The sequence below is a fragment of the Oryctolagus cuniculus genome, chromosome 19 (genome assembly GCF_051225735.1).
Source record: "Oryctolagus cuniculus isolate XC-2025 breed Fujian yellow rabbit chromosome 19, ASM5122573v1, whole genome shotgun sequence".
Taxonomy (NCBI): domain Eukaryota; kingdom Metazoa; phylum Chordata; class Mammalia; order Lagomorpha; family Leporidae; genus Oryctolagus; species Oryctolagus cuniculus.
Window position 1 is genome coordinate 23,313,179 of NC_142885.1, and position 8,333 is coordinate 23,321,511.

At 48.2% G+C, this 8,333-nt stretch overlaps 1 pseudogene; it reads right to left on the minus strand.

Moving 5' to 3' along the window:
- Positions 1-5,233: 5,233 nt before the first annotated feature.
- LOC149120417 (proline-rich nuclear receptor coactivator 1 pseudogene) lies at positions 5,234-7,803 on the minus strand (annotated as a pseudogene).
- Positions 7,804-8,333: the final 530 nt, after the last annotated feature.

Genomic DNA, 8,333 nt, shown 5'->3' on the forward strand with positions numbered 1-8,333 from the left:
ATCCCCCACCCTGCAGGCAAGGCAAAACCCGTCCCGAGTACCCCAGACTCGAACACCACTTGCCTGGGTCCCAAGTCCCTGCAGGAATGCGAGACCCCGCCCTGGCCACCCCTGAAGGGACCCCGCCTCCTACCCGGGTCCCCACACCTGCAGGCAGGGCGAAGACCCCACCGTGGGCACCCAGACGCAACCCCGCCCCGTTCCCAGGACCCCAGTCCCTACAGGCTTGGCCAGGACTCTCAGGTATAGCAAGGGCCCCACCCTGGGCATTCCAGAGGCTATTTCCCCCCCGCCCGGATCTCCAGCCCCTGCAGGCATGCGAGAGCCCCTCCCTGGGCACCCCAAACACTCGCTACCTCCTCCGCCCGAGTGCCAAGCCCCTGCAGGAATGGCGACAGCCCCACCTTGGCCATGACAGATGGGACCCCACCTCCTATGCGGGTCCTGACCCCTACAGGCAGGCTGAAGGCCCAGTACTGGTCACCCCAGACACTACCTCCCCACCACCCAGGTGCCAAGCCCCTGAAAGAATGGTGAGAATACCGCCCTGGCCACCCTAGACGGGATCCCGCTTCTTACCCAGGTCCCCAGGCCCTACAGGCATGGTGAGGGACCCTCAGGCACAGCGAGGGATGCACCCAGGGCATTCCAGACATGACCACGCCTCCCACCCAGATTCCCAGCCTGTGCAGGCACAGAAAGAGCCCTCCTTGGGCACCCCAGATGGGACCCCGCCCCGCCCGCCCAAGTCCCTAGCCCCTAAGTCACAGCTTGGGCCCCACACCCCAGACGCAACCCCGCCGGGATCCACAGCCCCTGCAGGCCCTGTGAGAGCCCTCCCTGGGCACCCCATATGGAACCCGCCCCGTGTCCAGGACCCAGCACCTACAAGCATGGCGAGGAACCCCAGGCATAACGAGGGATCCGCCCTGGGCAGACCTGACCCAGCCCCCTGCCTGGGTCCCCAGCCCCTGCAGTCATGGTGAGGGCATGGAAAGTCATGACATGGTGGCAAAAAACAATCTAAATGAAGGATCCTGGTGAACAACACCCCAGCAGAAGGATCAGGCCATCAAGGAGAGAGGCGCCTTTCTCTGAAGGGAGGAAGGAACCTCCACTGTGATATGGCCTTGACTAAACAAGTTCAGAGTTGCTGAACTCAAGGGGCTTCCATAGCCTAGACAGCTCATAGCAAGAGTCTCGGGTGATTGCTGACATCATAAATAAGAGTGCCAATTGTTAAATCAACAACGGGAGTCACTGGGTTCATGCTCCCCACACAGGATCTCTGTCCTTAATATGTTTAACTATGAAACTCAAACACAACACTACTAGTCGAACAATACCCTATACCTGGTTCGGTTGTGTGAGTGCAACCTGTTGAAATCCCTGCTTAGTATATACTAAGTTGATCTTCAACATATGAAGGTAATTGAAAATGAAATGTGATGAAGGGCGGGATGGGAGAGGGAGTGGGTGAGGGGAGGGCCACGGGAGGGAGGGAGGTCAGGGGGGAAGCCACAACAATACAAAAGATGCATTTTATATTCTACTTAAAACTATTGGTTGAACTCTGTAATTAATACACAATTACTCTTAGGTGTTTAATTAATGCTATAACTAGTACTCAAATAGTATTTTACACTTTGTGTTTCTGTGTGGGAGCAAAATGTGGAAATCTTTACTTAACATATGCTAAATTGATCTTCTGTATATAAAGATAATTGAAAATTAATCATGATGTGAAGGGGAAGGGGAGAGGGAGTGGGAGAGGGGAGCGTTGTGGGTGAGAGGGAAGATACGGTGGGGAGGAGGCTATTGTGATCCTTAAGCTGTACTTTGGAAATTTATGCTCATTAAATAAAAAATAAAAAAAAAGAATATTATGTGATAAATATTGAAAAAAAAAGAAAAACACACAAAGGCAATTATCAAACCTGGATGATTTAAAAGACTCTATGCTTACAAACTCTTGAATTACAAATGCAGTGTGTCAAAAAGACACAAAAGTATACATAATCAGACTTCATAACATCAGTGGAGAAAAAAATTAGAAACAGTAAGAGGAAAACAGAGATCATTCACAGAGGTGACTAAAATAGTCCTTTTAACAACTGGTATGGTGCTGTAAAACAGATATAAAATCAATCATGCCAAAAGCAATTATCTGAGCTAGAGTTGGATCCTTAGGTAAAATCTAGTTAATGGACCAAGATGAATAAAACATAATCAAAAATAAACACAGAGATTTGATTACCAACAGGAGCTTTCTAAACCTACATGTCAAGAATAAATGTTTTTCTACAGTAAAGAAAATGAAATAAGATGATACACGATATGCATCAAACTATGATTTACATTGAAGTAAAGAATTATCAAATAATTGCACTTTATTTTAATCTGATAAAGTATCATTTTACTCTTAAAACTGTACATATGAAATAATGAAATGTTCCTCTTACAGAAATAAAAAAATAATCTTATGCTACTGAATAATTTAACTGCATTAGAACATATTTTCAAGAAAAATATCCCATCACAATATTAGTAAACATTAATGGCTCTTACATTGTGTGCTTTTCAGAATACTGATTATTCTTTTATCAGAACTGAGCAGCACCACAGGACTAACTGTAGCACAAGCATTAAATACTAACTTCCAGATACTCAGACTTTGTTGTATGTCCACCACACATGGACTGAGATAGACAGGATGATGAGGTTAAGGTGGTAGGTGACCACAAAGGCACTCACCAGCAGCAGGATGCTCTGGGTGGCCTTTTACTCTGGGAAGGCTGCTGGGCAGAGGAGACTCATGCTGCCCAGGTGCTGGGACCTCCTCTGAAGTCTGCACAAAAGAATCACCATGTGCACACTTGAAAGCAGCATGACTCCTACAAGTAAGACATTCTTGGATGTGGATACTGTCATATTGGAATATAACCTCTTAATCATTTAATATATAATATTAAAGTACAGCTTAATTTCTCTCTATAAGAACAAGCATGTTATACCCAGGGACAAAGAACTGGTTTTCAGCCTTGAGCTATGAATACAAGATAGCATGCATTGCTTACACAAATTTGTGGTACATCTACATAATGTAAGTCATCCTACCCTCTTGGCACTGCTCATCAAGTAAATAGCAATTCTAACTTTCTGTCCATACTGCCTACCACACAAAAAGTTAAAAGTCTTCACTCTCCTTGTGGGAGCCAGTTAAGACCTAAAATACCTCCAGTAGCACCTTTCTCATGAATTTGACCTGAAGAATCATGTGCAAGTATGTACCCATTTAAGAATTTTTTTTCTTTTAATATCTAAATATTGCCCAATTACTCAGAAAGGTTTTCTCCTTTGAGACAAACTTTTGGTTTGCATAAGTGAAACCTTATAGAAAGTATATTTTAGAATTTCTGAGTTGGAAACATATTGAGAATGAAGTTTGAACTGCCATGCTGATCTTCAAGCAAGCCTCTAAAATCTCCACCCACTGTTTCGGCATCAGCTATACTTTTTTTAGTGTAAGTACCACCATTCAAGATTAATGTAATAAAACAAAGTAGGTATCATTGCCTTCTACTGAAAACTGCATGAATTATTAATTCAAATAATACTTCATGAAAAAGTTTACATTTAAAATTTACTCAGTCATAAACTAACCAGTTTTTCTTTACACTACCATTTCCACTTGTTTTTTTTTTTTTTTGACAGGCAGAGTGGACAGTGAGAGAGAGAGAGAGAGAGAGAGAAAGGTCTTCCTTTGCCGTTGGTTCACCCTCCAATGGCCGCCATGGCTGGCGCGCGGCGGCGAGCGCACCGCGCTGATCCGATGGCAGGAGCCAGGTGCTTCTCCTGGTCTCCCATGGGGTGCAGGGCCCAAGCACTTGGGCCATCCTCCACTGTACTCCCTGGCCACAGCAGAGAGCTGGCCTGGAAGAGAGGCAACCGGGACAGAATCCGGCGCCCCGACCGGGACTAGAACCCGGTGTGCCGGCGCCGCAAGGCGGAGGATTAGCCTAGTGAGCCGCGGCGCCGGTCTACCATTTCCACTTGTGAGATGGGCAATTCCTCCTTGGAGATGTAGAAATATTAAATTGTTGCTCTAAATTTAGTAGAGGAAGGATCATTAGTACAAGGTCAAAGACAGAGCCATCAAATGGGAAGTTAAAAATGCAGTCGTGCAAAATCATCTCATGGTCACACACAGAACAGTCAGACACAAAAAGTCAAGACTAGTTTAAAGGGGGAAAGGCAAATTATTATTACTTTAAAATTTAATTATATGGCCAGCGCCATGGCTCACTAGGCTAATCCTCCTCCTTGCGGCGCCGGCACACCGGGTTCTAGTCCCGGTCGGGGCACCGGATTCTGTCCCGGTTGCCCCTCTTCCAGGCCAGCTCTCTGCTGTGGCCAGGGAGTGCAGTGGAGGATGGCCCAAGTGCTTGGGCTCTGCACCCCATGGGAGACCAGGAATAGTACCTGGCTCCTGCCATCGGATCAGCACAGTGCACCGGCTCCAGCGCGCCGGCCGTGGCGGCCATTCGAGGGTGAACCAATGGCAAAGGAAGACCTTTCTCTCTGTCTCTCTCACTGTCCACTCTGCCTGTCAAAAAATTAAAAAAATTTTTAATTATAACCAATTTTGTTGGCATTAAAATTAGAGGCATCTTAAATTTGAATAATGCATATGTACCAAAAACAAGAAATTAAATTTGGTAGAAATAGGGAGAGGAGTTTTTCCAGTAATTATAGATTGGAAGGTAGAAATCAATTTAAATAAAGACAGACTCCATTGTTTACAATGATTGTGCCACAGACTTAATCTTCAGTAGTGCATTGGTAAACTATTCACGTTTAGATCTTCACCTTGAGCTCTGACAGCTGCTTCTTGGTAAACTCTCAGTACCTTGGGCAAATAAACTGGTCTTCCATGTGCTTTAGCACCCTTAAAATTTTTCCATTATCTATAGAAAATATATATTATAACATATAATATTATATATGTGCATATATATACACAATGACCTGCCATGTGGGCAGGGCAAAATACATACTTTCATAACAGAACTATAATGTACTTCTCAAGTATGAATAATATATACATAATACATGGTATACAGTATTTACAAAATACAAAATATAATGCAAGCTGTTTATATATAGCTTTTTAAACTCATCTTTTGTACTCTTACACTGCAACAAGGCAGCTTTCCAGATCTGCACCAACTTCCTAGAGTCCAGGGTGTTGGGAAAAACTATGTTTTACATATGTATTGAAATCTGAAATCTTAAGTTTGAATTTCAGCAGTGTTTTCAAGTGCACAGCCATCAGCTCCCCATTTTGGTTGGAATTTTCAACAGAGCTTCCCATCCAGTGACTAGGAGGCTCTGGAAGAACAGTAGGAGATGGTGGGTTACTAAACTTCATGCCAGCATAATTCTACTTTTTGGCTCACTTCAGTTAGAAATGCTGATTTCTTCAAATGCATGTTTTTAATATTCTCTGTATTTTTAAAAGGCTTTTTTTCCTGCTTCTGAATTCTATCAGATGAAACAGAGTCCTGCTGTAAGTTACTTTCATTTCTTTTTTTGTAGGAGTGATCTTGGTTACTGGCAACTTAGGTTTGCTTTTCTGTTTATTTTTGGTTGTTCACTCACGTGTATACCATTAACAAGAAAGGGTAACTTTCTCTGATTTTCCCATCTTTGATTTTTTTTTTTTGACAGGCAGAGTGGACAGTGAGAGAGAGAGACAGAGAGAAAGGTCTTCCTTTGCCATTGGTTCACCCTCGAATGGCCGCCACGGCCGGCGCGCTGGGGCTGGTTCACTGTGCTGATCCGATGGCAGGAGCCAGGTGCTTCTCCTGGTCTCCCATGGGGTGCAGGGCCCAAGCACTTGGGCTTTCCTCCACTGCACTCCCTGGGCAGCAGAGAGCTGGCCTGGAAGAGGGGCAACCAGGACAGAATCCGGCACCCTGACCGGGACTAGAACGCTGTGTGCCAGCGCCGCAAGGCGGAGGATTAGCCTATTGAGCTGCAGCGCCGGCCCCATCTTTGATTTTAAAACCTCTTTTCTGAGCAGCAGTTGGCCAGGTGCTGCGGGTCACAGTGGCCCAGGGACCAGGTTCGCTCCCTCAGTTGGCTTGCCGTCCCAGGCGTCAGGCACAAGACAGTGGCCTGGCCTGGGACCTCCTGCACCCTGCTCTGTTCTGCCACCCAGCTGGGCCACCCTCCAGCCTCTGTCGGTGCTGCGATACTGGTGGAAGCGGCCGGACAGCTGACCAGCCAGGCTGACCCATACCTTGTTTCACCACTTCTTCTGCACTGCCTGAAGGATGCCTCCCCCATCACGGGGTGAAGGTGCCTCCCCCATCGCAGGGCTGCAGTTAGGCAGAGCTACTGGAGCGCGAGGTTTGGGGATCACACAGGAGCTGTCTCTCCCTAGGAAGTGAGGGAGGAAGAGGGTCGGGGACAGCACCCGGGAGTCCGGGATCCAGGGTAAAGGCGGCAGAGCTGTGGTCACCATCAGGAGGGTCCTGGAGTAACCGCTAGCAGAAAAGCCAAGCGGCGCAACCAGGCCATCCAGGATGAAGGGCTCCTGCTGCTGGACAGAGACAAAGGTCAGAGTGCTAGGAAGCAAGTGGCTCAGCAAGAAGAGGGGGAGGAAGTGAAGCCAGTGTGATTCCAGGGTGACGGTGGTGGCTTCTGCTGCGAGAGCCAGAAAGAAGTGCAGACCATGGGGACGGTGGCAGAGCAGCAACAGTGATTCATGTCTGACCACAAAGGAATAAGATTCTTCTGTTTGGATAATTACACAAAAAACATGGCCCGTAACCAACACACTGTGAAATGAACAACAGATCATTGAAGAAATCAGAAGTTAAGTCTAAAACTATCTTGAAACAAACAATAGTGGAGACACAAAATCTCAAATCTTAGAAACACAGCAAAAGCAATAATAACAAATGTATAGTAAGAAGCAACTAGATTTTTAAAGGCAAAATTTTCAAATAAACAACCTAACAAAGCATCTCAAAAATCCTGAAAAGAACAAAACCAAAATTGGTAAAAGAATAGAAATATCCATGATAGAAAAATAACAAATGAAATAGTCTAAAAAATACAAATGTCCAGTGAAATGAAGAATTGTTTTCTTGCAAATATCAAGAAACACAACAAACTTGTGGCTGGAATGACCAAGATAAGAAAAGAAGAATGCAGGCCAGCGTGGGCATGGGGTGTCTGGGACTGTGGGCCTGGTGGAGATGAACCCTGCAACATGGGGTGGGGTCTGGGCCTGCTCAATGCCAGGCTGTGCCCCCGCCTTCCTGACCCACTCTGACACCTTCTCTGAGCCTCATCCAACCCACGAATGGGGCCTGCCAGCGGGAGAGAGAGGACAAGACCCAGGCGAGGGCTCCCCAGCAGGATGGGGAGGAAGCGGCTGGGTATGGGTCCCTTCATTCCTTCATTTGATCACTCGTCCGTCCTTTCCTGGAGCTCCCTGGGGTCAGTCACCAAGGCCATCACAGCCCCTGCCTTCGCGGGTCAGACGCCAAGTGCTGAGGGGGAGGCCAGGATGGGGGAGGGGGTGGGGGGATGCGACTCCCAGCAGACTGAGGTGGGTATGGAGGAGCTGGGCTGGGAGGGCCGTTCCTGGGGTCTGGTGACCAGGTGAGGGGGCGGCTGTCGAGAGCTGCTAGTTGGGGTGGCAGTGGTGTCTGACACCTGCTTTAGGGAGCTCTTTCTGGACGCTGGAAGTCGAGGTGGAGGTGGGAAGCCACGTGAGTCACAGAGCATGGTGGTTCGTGCTGCGGCCAGGTTGGTGGCTGGCGTGGCCAGGGTCCAGGGCTGACTCAGTGTAGCTGAGGCTGGGGTGTGTTGAGGGGGGAGCAGCTGCCTCTGCTATGGGCCCCACTCTTTCCAGGCCCTGCCCTGGAGGGGGCGCCCATCACCTGGCCACCTGTGGGGCAGGTGCTCGGCTGCCCAGAGGCCTTTGGTCTCAAACCAGGAGAGCAGACAGCTGGCTGGGCATGGCCTCACCCTGTGCCCTGCTGGAGGAAATCAGAGATGAGTGCAGCCCCCAGCCCAGCTCCTCTTGGTCAGGGCCCAGGGACAGTAAGGGCAGGGGGCAGGGGAATGACTGTGGCCCTGAGACCTCGGGACTGCTCCCATGGGGCCTGGACGGGGTGAGGGTTTACAGGTCTGGATGGACCCTGAGGAAGCTGTGAAATCAGTGGGCTTGGCAGAGACAGAGGTGGGGAGATGAGGGCCTAGGACATGCCTGGCTGAGCCCAGCCAACCCCTCCTGGAAGGCCCAGGAACTTGGC